Source organism: Ovis canadensis, chromosome 6 (assembly GCF_042477335.2).
Source record: "Ovis canadensis isolate MfBH-ARS-UI-01 breed Bighorn chromosome 6, ARS-UI_OviCan_v2, whole genome shotgun sequence".
NCBI lineage: Eukaryota > Metazoa > Chordata > Mammalia > Artiodactyla > Bovidae > Ovis > Ovis canadensis.
Genome location: NC_091250.1, coordinates 88,115,556 through 88,132,361, shown reverse-complemented (window position 1 = coordinate 88,132,361; position 16,806 = coordinate 88,115,556). Strand labels below are relative to the sequence as shown.

Sequence of the window (16,806 nt, the reverse complement as noted above, 5' to 3'; positions counted from 1 at the left end):
GGATGGGGAAGATTCTATATGCCATGGGGGCAACTAAGCCCAAGTGCCACAGCTACCAAAGCCTTAGTGCCTAGAGCCTGTACTCTGCAACAAGAGAAGTCACTGCAATGAGAAGCCCATGAACCAAATGAAGAGTAGCCCCCGCCTGCCATAACTAGAGAAAGCCTGTGTGCAGCAATGAAGGTGCAGCCATAGATACATAAATAATTTTAACAAGAAATTTCTGAGATGAAAAGGGGAATATATATTTTAAACAACTTCTATTTTCCTATTTTTTCAATTTTAAAAATATTTAAAGAGCCATTTTTAAACTCATTGTCCAAAGTTCAGAGTTCTAGAGCCCATGCTCCACAAGAGAGAATAGCCTCTGCCCACAGGAACGAAGACCTAGTGCAGCCAGAAATTAAAATTATAATGATAATAAATAAATTAATTAGGAAAAGAAAAGAAAAGCTTCTAGATGAACAGTGAGGGCTCAAAGGACAATGAAAGTTAGAGTGAAAGCCTGGAGAAAGGCAGGGGTGAAGAGAGCTCTAGAGGTCAAGGCATCAGGAACCACAGCAGCTGTCACACAGCGCTCGAAGAGCCCAGTTACAGCCTGCTCTCCTGGTTGTGTCTTTACTTCCTGGATCCACCTGCCCAGTCAAAGCCCTAGGAGACAAAGGCTGATTGGCCAGGCTGGATCACATGTTCAGCCAGGCTTCAGCAGGAGGGCAAGTAGAAGATCCGGGCCTTTTGGCTTCTGTCCTAGGAAGCAGGCACCAAATTCTGTCAGAAGGGCACAGAGCAAAACTGATTCCCTGAAAGGAAACCTGGGGCCTGTGGAGAAGGAGAACCAGAAGCTAATAGCTGAATGACCCAAACCAGCCACCACACTATGCTTTGGGATCCCCTTTTGATTCTCATCTCCCATTCAGCCCATCCACACAGACCAGTCATCTGACCAGCTAGCTCTCTGGTGTTCGGATTCCACTTGTCCTCCAAGAAGCTGCCTTTCTTCTTGGTGGCCCATGCTGTGACCTGAGAATAAAGGATGCCACACCCCATGCTCCTGGATGTCCACACCTAGCTCCAGTGCCCTATGCCCATGCCCAACTGCAGAAGTGGCAGAGATCAGATAGAGGGTGCGTGATGGGCCTGTGGCTTAGGCCCTAGAAAGGGACAGTAGAGATAGGTGAGAAGGAAAATAAAACAAAGTCATCCCTTAGACATACCATTGCATCCCTCACCCACTGGGCAGTGAGTGCTAAGCAGCACAGGGAGGACTCAAGCAGAGCCATCTCCATTTTAAGTTGTGTTGTCTGGAACTACTGCTTCCAGCGGGGTCTGGTGTGAAAGGAACAATGAAAAGGGAGAGAAAGTTTGCTGGTGGAGGTGTTTGGGGGAAAAGTCTCCTTGTGAATAAAATGTGACACAAGACAGGGATGATCTCTTCTTTTGTTCCTGGTTTGTGTCATCTGCATGTGATAGCTGGAACAGAGGCAGCCATATTGGAGCCATGAGGAAACAAGCCTGGGGATAGCCATACTCCCTGAAAATGCCAGAGAAGAAAAGCAATCAGACTGGATCTTGATTATGTTGCTAGGTTGCTGCATCAATGGGCCTTGGAACATGGAAAGTCGTCTAGACTATCAGGAATCAGAAAATATACTTCATTACCATTGCAGAAAGATACCAGTAGATGTGTTTTCTGTTAACTCATAATGCCTGATACAGTCTTCTAGCCACTACTCTAAACTCTGGGCACATCTAAGACTCACTGACATCATCTAACCTTGGAGTAAGAGCCTACAGAGGGAAATTCTCCCCACCCAAAAAAGGAGAAGGCTCTCTGCAGCTGCACAGTTAACACATGTCTCAGGCCAGCCCTCCTACTCCTTCTCCTTTGTCTTTTTTGGACAAGCATCATGTAATTTGGGACCATAGATATTGGGTAATTACCATGGCAATGATTAGGGATTCACTTCAGGAATAAGGAAATATAATTATAGTCCAATTGCAGCTTGTTTCCATGACAACAGGGGCAATTGTAATTGATCAGCACTTTTCTTCCTAAACAGAGCCGTGAGTCTCATTTAAATGAAATGCTGAAGAGCAATTAACTATCATCATCAAACAAACTAGAGTTGCTGGAAGAGACTGAAGTCAGATTACATTTTGTGTGACATCTTGGAGACTCATCCTGGACTCTGACATTCTATGAAAATACACAGTTCTCAATAGGTTAAAGGGTACCGAATCACCTATAATTATAGGAGCAACAGGGTATGTCATAAAAAATCAAGGAAGAGGAAGAAAGTTTGGAGTCTTAAAACACAGACACTGAGAACTGGAAGTCAAAGGACCATCTACTCCAGCCTCTAGGCTCAGTCCCCGGTCTACGTAGGACGATCAACCATCCAGCCTGCCTCTAACATTCTGCAGGGACTCCTCAGCCTTCCACGCTACCTGTTCCACTCTTCAGGTGTCCCACCTGGAGTAAGGTCTTTTCATAAACCTCTCTAGCCACCGTGGGAATCAGTTTAGTCTTGGTCTATGCTTTGGAAATAGAAAACTAGTTATCAACATCCTCTTCATCTCAGTAGTAATATTACCCTGCATTTGGAAAGTACTTTTTTATAGCAAATAGTGTCAGGTCCCATGAATTTTTACAATAATTTTGATTGATTTATTTTCAGCTGTGCTGAGTCTTCATTGCTGCTTGGGCTTTTCTCTAGTTGCAGTGAGCAAGGGCTACTCTTTGTTGTGGTGCTCAGGCTTCTCACTGCAGTGGCTTCTCCTGTTGTGGAGCACAGGGTCTTAGGCACATGGGCTTCAGCAATTGCTGTGCACGGGCTCAGTAGCTGCAGCTCACAGGCTTAGCTGCTCAGTGGCAAGTGTGTTCTTCCCAGACTGGGGATCAAACCCATGTCTCCTGCATTGGCAGGCACATTCTTTACCACTGAGCCACACGGGAAGCCCCCACATGCATTTTTTTGTCCTCATAATTATCCCGGAAGACAGCATATCCATTTAACAGATCAAGAGGCTGGCTTGGTTAAGGTCACACAGCTCTGAAAACACCTGGATTCACAAGAGGATCCTGGCTTCCAATCTACTGCCCTTCCACATTTTGTATCTCTAATAATTACTGAAACTGATCATCAACCTTCTTTCTCCTAGACTTATTCAGCCCAGGCCTATGAGTTCTCCTGCTTCATCCTAATTTTCATGCATTTAATGCTTTTTGCACCTCTTCTCTACTCTCTGTTCAATTTTAGCACATCCCAGGTTCTCATGGATAGAGGATAAATGATCAAGTAAAATAGTCTTTTCTGACTTCATCTTTTGAAAAGCAGTAAGGCCAAGGAACCGAAGCACACACGGTAATCAGAGAGCCTGAGCTTCACTGTAATTTCATTGGTGACACGCTGTCTCACTACACCAACCGTATAATTTTCCTTTTCCAGCAGGTCAAAGGGACAGAGATCTTCCTCACCATGGTGGGAAACCGAAGGATGAATTACAAGAATACTGACTGGTACAGTGAGTGGGAAGAGTCAGTATGGTAAAAAGGGGAGGATTCATGCATTCATTCATTCAATGAATAATTATTGAATGCCCGATATGTGCTAGGCACAGTGCTAGAGGCTCGAAATCGGATGAAAGGTAAGGTGTGCAGGCCTACTTTTATGGAAAAGTAAAGAAAGTTGTGAGAACAAGGGCAGGGGGTGCTGATCTAGGCTCAGGGGGTCAGAGAAAGCTTGCTCCCTGGAGGAAGATGCATTTGTGCAGAAAACTGCAGAATGAAGAGGAATTAGATGAGGAAGGAGGTAGAGGTGGGGGGTGGGGTCTTCCAGACAAAAGAATCACCATGTGCAAAACCAGCTGAGTTGGAGTCATATGGTAAGTCTCTGTTTAACAATTTGGAGGAGCTGTCCAAGTGCTTTCCAAAGTGGCTGCGTCATTTTACATTATCAGCAAGTAGGAGGGTTCCATTTTCTCACATCCTTGCCAAAGCTTACTATTCTCTGTCTTTTTTACTACAGTCTTCCTAATGGATGTGAAGTGATCAGGTCAGAACCTGTGCCCAGGAAGAGGACTCAGAAGGAAATGGAGACTATATGGGCAGAGATCCTGCCTAGGCAGTGAGGGGTTCAAGCCACATCCTGGGTACCCCAGTCCTAGGGTCCAATGCAGGGAAGACGAGCCCCGGTGGCTGGCTGGAGGGCCAGTCAGAGGGACTAACAGGAGGGCTTTGGGAAGCCTGGACTTTTTTCTTAGGAGTAGTGGGCACACTGAAATATAACACCCTAATCTTTTTTTCTTCTTTTCCCCAAACTTTAAATGTTTTATTTTGTATTGGGGTTTAGCCAATTGCCAATGTTATGGTAGTTTCAGGTGAACAGTGCAGGGACTCAGCCATTCACGTATACATTCTCCTTCTATACTCCCTCCCATCCAGGCTGGCACACAACACCGAGCAGAATTCCATGTGCTATACCTAGGTCTTTGTTGGTTATCCATTTTAAATATAGCAGTGTGTACATGCCCTTCCCAAACTACCCAACTATCCCTTCCCCCAAGCCCCCTCCAACCCCACCCCCACAACCATAAATTTGTTTTCTAAGTCTGTGAATCTCTTTCTGTTTTGTAAGTAAGTTCATTTGTATCATTTTTTAGATCCCACATATCAGGGATGTCATATGATATTTTTCCTTCTCTATCTAACTTAATTCACTCAGTATGATACTCTCTAGGTCCAAACAGAGAGATGCTGCAAATTGCATGATCTCATTCTTTTGAATGGCTGAGTAATATTCCACTGTATATCTGCACCACATCTTCTGTGTCTATTCCTCTGTCAATGGACATTTAGAAAACCTGAATTTTGTATTCTGCAATCTTGCTCAACTTTATTAGCTGAATGGTTTTCTTGTGGATTCCTTGGGATTTTCTATATATAAGATCATGGCAGCTGCAGATAGATAGCTTTATTTCTTCCTTTCCAAAATTAAAGCTTCTATTTCTTGCCTAACTGTCCTAGTTATAACCTACAATAAGTACAGTGTTAAAAAGCCATTCTTGTCTTTTTCCTGATCTCAAGGGAAACACATTTTTTCACCATTAAGCAAAATATTCAGTTCAGTTCAGTCAGTTCAGTTCAGTCACTCAGTCATGTCTGACTCTTTGCGACCCCATGAATCGCAGCACGCCAGGCCTCCCCGTCCATCACCAACTCCCGGAGTTCACTCAGACCCACGTTCATTGAGTCAGTGATGCCATCCCGCCATCTCATCCTCTGTCGTCCCCTTCTCCTCCTGCCTCCAATCCCTCCCAGCATCAGAGTCTTTTCCAATGAGTCAACTCTTCGCATGAGGTGGGCAAAGTACTGGAGTTTCACGTTCAGCATCATTCCCTCCAAAGAAATCCCAGGGCTATGGATTTTCATCACTGTCCTTTATCAAGTTGAAGAAATTCCTTTCCACTCCCAATTTTGAGTGTTTTTTATCGTGTAAGGGTATTGGATTTTGTTACTTTTAGCTCCATCAGCTGAGATGTTGTGGTTTGTGTCCTTTATTTTAATATAGTGTATTATATTGATTGATTTGGACCTAAAACTAACTTTGTATTTCTGGCTTAAATTCCATTAGGTCATGCCGTATAATCCTTTCTGTATGTTGTTAAGGTTCAGTTTGCTAGTATTTTGTTTTGGATTTTTATGTCTTGATTCCTTAGAGATACTGGTCTGTAATTTTCTTTTTCTGTGATATCTTCGCCTGGTTTTGGTATTAAGGTAACAGTGGCCTCACAGAATGAGCTAGAAAGTTTCCTCCTATTTGCCACATTTGTTCTCAAGTGGAAGCCTCTGCTTATGCCATCTCTGACTGGAAACATCCATGCCTTGTCTCTCAGCCACTTCAAGTCCTATCGCTTGTTGGGAGATGACAGCTCAAGGCCTGAGCCCCTTCCTGTCCTGCTCCAGCCCCAGGGTGAGCTCACCCTCCAGGGAGTCCCTTCAGCTCTTAACATGCTTACAGCTGGCACTTACTGTAAAGTGCTGTAGCTGTGTGTGATATAGTCAATGCCAGGTGTTAAGTAGAAACTGAAGTAGGATAAATGCTGTCCCTCTAAGTAGCAGAACCTCCGTCAGGCAGCTGAGGGCCAAAGGATACCCGAGCTTAGTGACCCAGGGCCAGCAGGACAACCTGGGGCCACGTGACTAGCTCCTAGCACAGCTGCAGCAGGACAGAGGCAGAGCAATGGATGGTTCCGCGTGCACTCACTACTGTTTGCATGGTGCCTCAGTGACTTACCAGTGACCAGCAGAGCAATGGATGGTTCTGCGTGCACTCACTACTGTTTGCACAGTGCCTCAGTGACTTACCAGCAAGTCATTCTCTAGCTCTAGTTTTCTCATCTTTGAAATGGGAGGAATAATGTCAATCTCAGAGAGTCATGGTAAATATTACATGAATTCACCTACGTAAAACACATTTGTATTAAGTGTAACACGTGGTAACTTTAATATACGCCAATGGATATTCTCTGAGGGGGAAAAAATTGTGGTTAAAGGAATCTTGGAAATGCTGCAAACGACAGCTCTCTTCTTGGAAATTCCCAGGGCCCAATGGCATAGTAAAAGCTCCGAGTAAAAGCTCCTGGTAAAAGCTTTTTACATAGGTAAAAATTCTTTACCTATGTAAAGAATTCTATTTAATTCGTTTCGGTCCAGGATTTCCCAGAGCTGTTTGTCAAAATGACTCTCTCCCTCTTTTGAAATTTAAAATCTATTTAGCACACTTTGGGAAACACCGTATTAGCTGTCTTTAGTTAATAAAGGAAGTCATATTAAACTGTTAAAAACTGATCATGTTTTACTGTTTTGCTTTTCCCACTGGCATGTATAATTTAAAAGTAGCAGCCTAGGAGAAATAAAGGCTTCTAACCTAGAGAAAGAACAGAATGCTTTAAGACCCAAAGGAAATGAGAAATTTCAGGCAGAAGGAGCAGATCAATAATGAGCTATTTTTGGCCATGGAGACATTTCTAGAATTACAGATTCTTGGAGTTTGACAGCATGTTAAAGTTCAGCTCCTTTAAATTCCTACCCGGTGCAGAAATTGCCCTTCATCAGTTCCAATCCCCCTGGCATACACCCAGCCTCTCCATTTTTAAACAGCTCTAGTAATTATGAAGTTCTCCTTCACACTGGGCTGAAGTCTGCCTCCTTGGAGCCTCCACCTGAGATCACGTTCACAGAATTTTGAGCTTTGTATTTTAGTACTAGCCGCCCGTTTTGGAGATTAACAAATAAAATACACTACGTATATATATACTTTTTGAATCCTACACAACGTATCTGTTAATTGAGCAGTGAACTGAAAATAAGAATTGTTAGAAGCAGCATTTTCATCTTCTCCTTCTGTAAATAGGGCAGATAATCAGAAGTTCAGCTATACTGTAAATGATGCATGTAATATTTACTTCATGGGTGGAATTATTTTTCAATTGGAAATTTCTGGGACTTCCCTGGTAGTACAATGGATAAGAATATGCCTCCCAACACAGGGGTAAGGTCAGTCCCTGGTCTGGGAAGATTCTACATGCCCCGGAGCAACTAAGCCCAAGCGCCTACACCTTCTGAAGCCCGAGCACCTAGAGTTTGTGCTTTGCAGCAAGAGAAGTCACCGCAATGAGAAACCTGGGCACCGCAACAAAGAGCAGCCCCTGCTGGCCACAGCTAGAAAAAGCCTGCCTGCAGCAATAAAGATCCAAAGCAGCAATAAATATATAAATAATTTAATAATTTTTAAAAAAAATTTCTGAGATGAAAACAGGAATATATATATTTTAAGGAACTTCTATTTTCCTATTTTTTAAATTTTAAAGATATTTAATGAGCCATTTTAAAACTCACTGGCCCAAGTTTATCCTTCTAGCTTCCTGTATTATACAAATGTGTTAAACAATTAAAATACAGCATATATTTCATAAATATAGGTTTATTAATAAGAACAGGTAACATTACATATATTTAATGGAAATGTAGCTGTTAGCTTCAATGTAGATTTCCCCAAGGCTTTGTAAAACTTTAAACCTTAAGGAAAAACCTAAAGGGTAACTGGAATACCAATTAAGTGGGATGAGAACCAGAGTCTAGGGTCTTCTGAGTCTAATTTAGTTCAACAAGAAATCAGAGACTTGACAGAGCTATAAAAAGGATAAGTTGTGCTTTCATAGGACAGTCCTTCTATAGGAGAACTTTCCAGACCTGAGCTCAGATTTTGCATTAAACCGCTAGTCGGTCATATTTTAGCATCTGTACCTCATTCTGATGTGTGAAGCAAAAAGTTTCACAGTCTTTCTTTGCAAAGGAAGAAACTGAAGTAAAATCAAAACTGATTCATGCTGAACAATACTCAGCTCTACATCAGTACTGACATTCCAACAGTTGGGTTTAGTTTGGTGCTAGCTGTGTTCTCTTTCAGTGAGATCGTTTCCTTTGGTCAGTAGTTTCCTTACTAAAGACAATGGCAAACAAATAAGGGGCCTGTGGAGAAAAGGAGTTGGCATTACTCGGAACTAACAGATGTTGTGGGCACTGTAAAGCTTACGTGGATGGCTTGCTTGAGGATTCTGTAATCTGGGCTCAACTGCAGTTGACAACACTATACCCACAGACAGACCACTGAGGATATTTTTGTTTTTGTCCTTGAAACACAATAAGAATATCACAGATTACATCATCTATGCCATCAACACGTACTTATGCATTGCCAAGCATTCACAGGAAACACTTTCTGAGAGCCTAAGATGAGGCTGAATAAAACCAAGTCCCTGACTTCACAGAACTGACAGGTGAGTGAGAGAGACAGACAAGCCCATCAATAACATCCAGAGAAAGCGACAAGCTCTTTGCTGGAGCCAGGCTCCCAATGCTGGAGGAATGCTGTCAAGGGCAAACAAACCAGAACTGGTAGTGGGAAAGGGCTTCTCAGAGGAGCTGACTTCAGAGCTGTCAGGAGCAGAGCTTAACCATCTCTGACTCTGACTTCAATTCCCAGCACTCCGGTGAGAAAGTACTGCCTGACCCTGCTTGTCTAGGTTCTTGACACTGTCACAGCCAGACATAGTGTCTGTGCTCTAAGAGGAGGAGAAAGGGAGAGAGAAGGAGGAGAGAGCACAGACAGGGGGAGAGAGAGGAGAGTAGAGATGGGGAGGGAGAGAGAAGGAGGAGAGAGCACAGACAGGGGGAGAGAGAGGAGAGAGTGAGATGGGGAGGGAGAGAGAAGGAGGAGAGAGCACAGACAGGGGGAGAGAGAGGAGAGAGTGAGATGGGGAGGGAGAGAGAAGGAGGAGAGAGCACAGACAGGGGGAGAGAGAGGAGAGTAGAGATGGGGAGGGAGAGAGAAGGAGGAGAGAGCACAGACAGGGGGAGAGAGAGGAGAGAGTGAGATGGGGAGGGAGAGAGAAGGAGGAGAGAGCACAGACAGGGGGAGAGAGAGGAGAGAGTAGAGATGGGGAGGGAGAGAGAAGGAGGAGAGAGCAGAGACAGGGGGAGAGAAAGGAGAGAGTGAGATGGGGAGGGAGAGAGAAGGAGGAGAGAGCACAGACAGGGGGAGAGAGAGGAGGAGGAGAGGGAGAAGGGATGGAGGAGAGCAGAGAAGAGGGGAGACAGGTGGAGAGAGAACAAGGAGCAGAAACTGAAAGCTCATGGGAGGCAGGTTCTGGAAGTTGCAAGAGATGGCCATGGGTATGAGGGTGACATCCTGTGCCCCAGCAGTCCGTGTACTCAACATGGGTGTGAAACCTTTCTCCTTGCCAGGCAGTGGGACAGGGGACACAGTCTCCTTCAATCCAAGAAAGCTTGTTGAGCTAAGGCAGTGAGCTGTCACTTTCCTCAGGGCGAGGGCAGCAAGAAGGAGCCTTAGACTCCAGTGCTCTCCCGGCAAGTGAGACTCGAGTGCCAGCTCCCCGAGGCATCTGCGTCTGCGTAGAGCAAGCCCCCCATGCACCCCGCTCCTCCACCTTCCCAGAGGTGGAACCCGGGCGAGGTGGCCCTGCCTCCCTTGGGACTCCACTCCCCTCCCTGGAACTCCGCGGAAGGTCTGGGGGTAAAAAGTGTGAGTGATTACCTCAGACTGCTCTCCAGGGTCTCCTCGTCAGAAGAGAAGGCTCCATTGCTGACACTTTGGGGAGAGCAACACTTGCGCCCCGCAGACGCCTCCTGGGATACCGACGTGCCTTTCTTTTTCCTTTTGCCGAACAACTTCCTAAAAGGCTGGAATTTGCCTCCTTTCTTCTTGTCTGTGGATTACAAGATAAACACGCTGCAGCTGGACAAGGCTGCACCTCTGAGCCTAGAGCGAATTATGACCGGGGCTGTGAGCCGGGGCAAAGGGCGGCCGTCGGAGCCAACAGCCACCTGGCCTGGCGCCAGCACGGTCCTCAGGCAGCAGGGCCACACAGCTGCCGGGGCAACGTGCCCCTGGGCAGGGTCTTCTGCCCCGCGGGCACCACCAAGGGCTTCCAAGCTTCATGCTGGCCAGCAGGGCATCCCCTGTGTGCTACATGACGCCAGTGCCTGCTTTCTTTAACAAAGCAGATGGCTGGGGCCCCTTTCCATGGGAGATGCTGAGAAAAACACCTAAGTTAGACAGGTGGTTAAAAGGTTTTATATATAGATATAGATAGGTAAGATAGATACACATATAACTTGATATATATATATATATATATATATATATACACACACACACACATAAACACATAATCTTCCCTGAGAATCACTCTCTTTCAGCCTTTATTAGGTAATAGAAGATAACTGCTAACTCTTGGCATAAGCTTTGCCCCCAATTCCCTCCATCCCCATATATTTGCAGTTTATTCCTCTTGTCTCCTTTTAAGACATACTATGAAGAGCCCCAGAGGAGCTGTTATGAACATCTTTCCATATATTATTAGATCCAGTCAGGACCCAGTCTTACTGCCAGCACTTTCTACAGATATTTTAGGTAATACCTTTCAGTTCTGCTCCTTCATATACAAATTTCTCTAAATTTCTCCACTCCTACACCCCAGAAGAGCAAGTGTAAATCAACCTCTACTAGCAGAAGCTTCCTCTCAGATCTTTCCTTTCAAAAGCTTAAAGAGTCATTTATCCAGAGGCCAATCTTTTTTTTTTTTTTAAATTATTTAGCCCTCTCTATGTATGTAGGTAAAGAATCAGCCTGCAATGCAGGAGACACAGGAGATGCAGGTTCGATCTCTGGGTTGGGAAGATCCCCTAGAGAAGTGGCAACCACTCCAGTATTCTTGCCTGGAGAATTCCATGAACAGAGGAGTCTGGTGGGCTATAGTCCACGGGGTCGCAAAGAGTCGGACATGACTGAATGACTGAGCGTGCATGTATTTGACACACGTATGACTGCTGTAAGGACTCAACAGATATTACCTCAGTTATCCTCAAGGCTACCTGGGAAGTAGATACTGCAAACATCTCTCTTTTCTGGATGAGAAACCTGAGCCCTGAGAGATGAAATTACTTGTCTGTGTCATGGGAAACATATCTTGAAAGCTGGAGTCAGGAGCTTTGAGGGGAAAGGAGAGATGAACGTTCATCATATGTATGGAAAAGTACCTGCACAATGCACACAGGACTGAGCCCTCATCTGGGTGTCAAGTCCCCAGACCTCTGCTGCCCAGAGATCTGTGTCCCAAAACAAGGCTAATGATGTTCAAGATGGTCATCTCATTTCCTCTCGCGATCTGCAGTTCTGGCCTTACTAAGAGTTCACAGAAAATCTGATGTGAGGAAGAAGTGGTTTAAACTACTTTGCCCTAAGCAGTGGTGAGAGAAAGTGAGGAAGCATAAAGAATAATTACCAATTACAAAAAGATAACAGTCTGGGATCCTTAGTATAGATGCAAACACACCTTCAAACTTCATCGATCCCTGAAATAACATATTGTATCCCCCTTAAAAGGAAAGGAGATTGATAACATAGCAAATAAAGCACTGTTAGGCATGTAGTCCTCAAAAAGAGTTAAACTGCTTAAAAGACAAGGAAATGTGCAATATAACTGAGATAACATTATTTAAAAACGGTAAAAACAACAAAAAAATGGGAGGGTTTAATTTCAAAATGTTTTCAGTGATTATTCAGGCATATAGGTCAGAGATTTTCACAAACCTACTTTTGGTTTCCATCAGTAAAGTCTCCAATGGCTAATTTAAAAAATTATAATCAGTAGATTTTGAAGACCATCACAGAACATTAGGTAAGTGTTAGAAGAAGTGACTTCATGTGTTTTCCTTGGTGGTTAAGAATCCACCTTCCAATGCAGGGGATTCTGGGGGGGATCCCTTGTTAGGGAACTGAGATCCCACATGCCGCTGGACAACTAAGACCACATACTGCAACTGGAGAGAAACTTGAGACCCAACAAAAGATCCCGTGTGCCACAATTAGGACCCAAGGAAGCCGAAAATAAACTTTTTTTTTTAAAAAAAGAATTGACTGTATATAAAATGAGTCAATTTAAAAATTTAAGCTAATAACATTCTGTAAGGTACCACAAATATTATTACATTACTATATAACTGGTCTTTGGCACTGCCTGATGAAATAAATGAGTACAGTACTTTCTCCATGACTGTCCACAGTTCAAAATATGTAACTGACATCACATCTAATTTCTAGGTCGACTGCATTAGTAAATGGTCAAACAGCAATTTATGCTATATTTCATTTATTTGGGAGGTAAAATTCTCCTTTTATATCAATTGCTTCTCTTCCTACTGTAGAAATACCTAACCTCAAGTTTTCTAATTGGAAATATTCTAAAAGACCATGCTGCTAAGTCGCTTCAGTCGTGTCCGACTCTATGTGACCCCAGAGACAGCAGCCCACCAGGCTCCCCCGTCCCTGGGATTCTCTAGGCAAGAATACTGGAGTAGGCTGCCATTTCTAAAATACCACAGTAGAGTTCAAAAAATATCAGTTATGATGACATTATTACCCCCAGCCTGGGTCCACAAATAAAGCTTTTAAGCTAAGCAGAGAATTTAAGATTGTTAGAATTTACTGATAGGAAAAAAGTCATCCCTTGCTCTGAAGTTAAGGTGGATTTGATGGGGTTCAATTGAGCTGGAACCAAGGGAGTTATCTATAATTAAAGGCAAATTAAATGACAGTTTCTTGAATGGTTATTTAATTGGTGGGTGACTTGGCCTACATGGTCAGGCAAGAATGCTGATGAGGGCTTTGGTAATGCCTCAGTGTCTTGAATGGTGGCAGCCACCATATAAAATATTGGCTGCATTGGTCATATTGATGGGGAGGACAGAAAGCGATCAGTCTGGGAGAGGACACCAGGCTATGGAAGCCTTAGCTCAGAAAACTCGGTGGGCTTCATGCAAACACAGAAAGGCCCCCTTCGGGTGACTTGTTCTGCAGAGCTGGCTATTTAAGGACTGTTTGTAAACCAATCAGCCTAGCACTTTGTGCTGCATGTTATATGGGTAATCACTTGGCATGAGTCCACACACATCATCGTGAAAGACGTATCAAAGTCCAGATGTCAGATAGCACCCTTCTCCTGAATTACTCAGCAAAGGCTATTTCATCAATGCCTTACTTACTACCAGAAAGGTAAAGGAACAGTAAAACCTACCTGAACTCTGCAACCAATAACCATTCCTCTTACCACGAAAAAAAAAAAGATTCTAAATCCTAGGAACACCAATCTTTCTTCCGAGGAGGAATCATAATACAGAAGCTTTCATTAGAAGTCTGCTTCAAAGTCTTAGTGTTTAGTGACATCTCAATTAAACAAAATTTCCCCCATCTCCATTTCCACAATTAATTAATGTTCCTGTTAGAAATATCTTTACATTTTAAATAAAATTCAAAAGTTTACTTTTATGATTATTTTATTATTGACTGCGGAAGTTAACTAATTTTCCAAGATTAACTTTAGAAAGAAAACTTAGTAATTGCAACTAGCAGTTAGGCCCACCCAGTATTCAGACAGCAGACTATGACCAAGCAACCATAATGTTGTTGTTCAGTCACTCAGTGGTATCTGACTCTTTGCAACCCCATGGACTGCAGCATGCCAGGCTTCCCTGTCCTTCACCATCTCCTGGAGCTTGCTCAAACTCATGTCCATTGAGTTGGTGATGCCATCCAACCATCTCATCCTCTGTCATCCCCTTCTCCTCCTGCCTTCAACCTTTCCCAGCATCAGGGTCTTTTCTAATGAGTTGGCTCTTTGCATCAGGTGGCCAAAGTATTGGAGCTTCAGTTTCACCATCAGTCCTTCCAATGAATATTCAGGACTGATTTCCTTTAGGATTGACTGATTTGATCTCCTTGCAGGCTGAGGGACTCTCAAGAATCTTCTCTAACACCACAGTTCAAAAGCATCAATTCTTCGGCACTCAGCCTTCTTTATAGTCCAACTCTCACATCCATACATGAAACTACTAGAAAAACCACAGTTTTGACTATATGGACTTTGTCAGCAAAGTAATGTCTCTGCTTTTTTTTTTTCATTAGTTTTTTTATTTTTTAAATTTTAAAATCTTTAATTCTTACATGCGTTCCCAAACATGAACCCCCCTCCCACCTCCCTCCCCACAACATCTCTCTGGGTCATCCCCATGCACCAGCCCCAAGCATGCTGCACCCTGCGTCAGACATGGACTGGCGATTCAATTCTTACATGATAGTATACATGTTAGAATTCCCATTCTCCCTTTTAATACGCTGTCTAGGTGTGAACAGTATGAAAAAGCAATCTTAATAGGGAATAAAATTTTATAAATCAGGTAAGGAGTTATACTCTTATTTACTTGACTCCCCAGTTTTATTCTCAACGTTCAGGTCTAAGATCTTCCATATCAAAAAGGCAAGTACCTACATTTTATGAAGCATTTGCAATTCTATACCACAACAACCTTCATGAAAACCTGAGCATACGTCTGTACATATCCTTCATTAAACTTTTTTATGATCAAGTTATGATTTGGCAGCTGTATCAACAGTCTGTCTCCACCACAGAATTAATTGGATTAAGTGAGTGGTCATCACTAGCAGCTCTTTTCTTGACAAATAATGCCAATTGTTATTGTAAATATTTTTGTACAGATGGGCCTAAAAAATCAAAGCAGTTTTCACAATGTGGCAAAACAGACAACTTCTGCAATGCTACTATGAAATACTCCCAAAATACGACCGTCACACAGAAGGAGTAGGACATAGCAAAATATTCTCTAACATTAGAATATTTAGGATGGCATTTTATAGCTTTACCACAGAAATTTACTCTTGTTGGGTGGTTAGGGCAGTGGGGAAAGGAGAGAAAGGAGAAGAAATAAGTATCATTTCTAGTAAATTTGTTTTTTCTTACTGACTGCGGCTCTAGTTAGGGGTTAAGTGTGTGGGCCCCAGAGATGATAGTGCATGTAGTTGGCCTGAATCCTGATCCCATGTCTTGCTAGCTATGAAACATCTGCTTACCAGCCTCTGTGGATATCTACCATCTTAAAATGGTAAGACTGAGTTTATAGGAGAAAAACCAGTGGGTATCACATTTTCTTAATATTTCAGCATTTTTCTGCCATAATTTTTCACATGAAAGAACCTATATCTGCATATACACTGCTTCAGGGATCACAATAATTTTCATTCTTTAAGTACTGAATTGAATTAATTTACTCTCATCATTTAATAATTACTTGAGGGGATTTTTTTTTCATTCAAAAAAGTGCTCACTATCTATTATTTCATGGATATAATTACATACCATTTGATGGCTACATCAGTATAATTACTAGTTTATACAGAAGACTCTAAAAATTAAAAACCACTGGGCAAGTCAAGCAAATCTGATTCATTTTTCCATTTGTCATGAGGATGCAACTCTTACATTTTCATTTCTAAACCTAAAATAATAAAAGCATACAATTTCTCTGCATTAGATTTATATAACACCCTTCCAAATGAGAAACAGTTTCCTCTCCTAGTTCATTTAGAACATTGTGTCTTAGTCTGGAGTTTCTCAGATTGTGCTCTGTGGGTCAGTACCAAGTTCTTATTCAAAGACCAGTCCACTTGAGAATCCATGTGAAACAAAGTTAAACTTGTTTCTTCACTATGGGACCTTTCAGGGTTTTTAATATGCTGATACTAAGTATTGTGCTCCAGAAGAGCAGCAAATATGCAGTGCTGCCCAAACTTGACTTTCTGAACATCCATCATGACTGGCGCTCCTCTGAATACACTGGGAAACAATGTCTTCATTCTCTCTATCAAATGTCTTGTAGTTTCTTTAGGTCCCAAAGTCTCATACACTAAATTTCTCCCCTAAATTCCAGAGCACACTGCTCAGTAAACAGGAGTTTACTAGAGTGTAGCTCTAGTGGTCTTTTTTTTTTTTTAAACTATTATAGCTTCTTCTCTAAAGTATTCTGATGTTCCAGAATTAAGAGAAGCACTGCAGGATTCCTTTTAAGTTAGAAAAATTACAGGATTCAGGCAATTGCTGTGTACTGTGTCCTAACACAATGCCTGACACAAAACAACACAATGCCTGACACAAAACAGACACTCGGTATACAGATCAACTGCTCCATTAGAGTCAGATGTGCTTTAGAAATCAGAAGTTTTCAGATTGTATGCTGCTGCTAAGTCACTTTAGTCGTGTCCGACTGTGCGACCCCATAGACAGCAGCCCACTAGGCTCCCCCGTCCCTGAGATTCTCCAGACAAGAACACTGGAGTGGGTTGCCATTTCCTTCTCCAATGCATGAAAGTG

General features: G+C 42.9%; 1 protein-coding gene across 2 annotated transcripts in view; it reads right to left on the bottom strand.

Moving 5' to 3' along the window:
• The window catches only part of CRACD (capping protein inhibiting regulator of actin dynamics), a 289,119-nt gene that overhangs the window by 49,033 nt on the left and 223,280 nt on the right, over positions 1–16,806 (bottom strand). For both annotated transcript variants that reach the window (XM_069594149.1, XM_069594150.1), the window contains exon 3: positions 10,119–10,290. The gene's annotated coding sequence lies outside the window, so the exon portion shown is untranslated. The remainder of the gene's footprint in view (positions 1–10,118; positions 10,291–16,806) is intronic.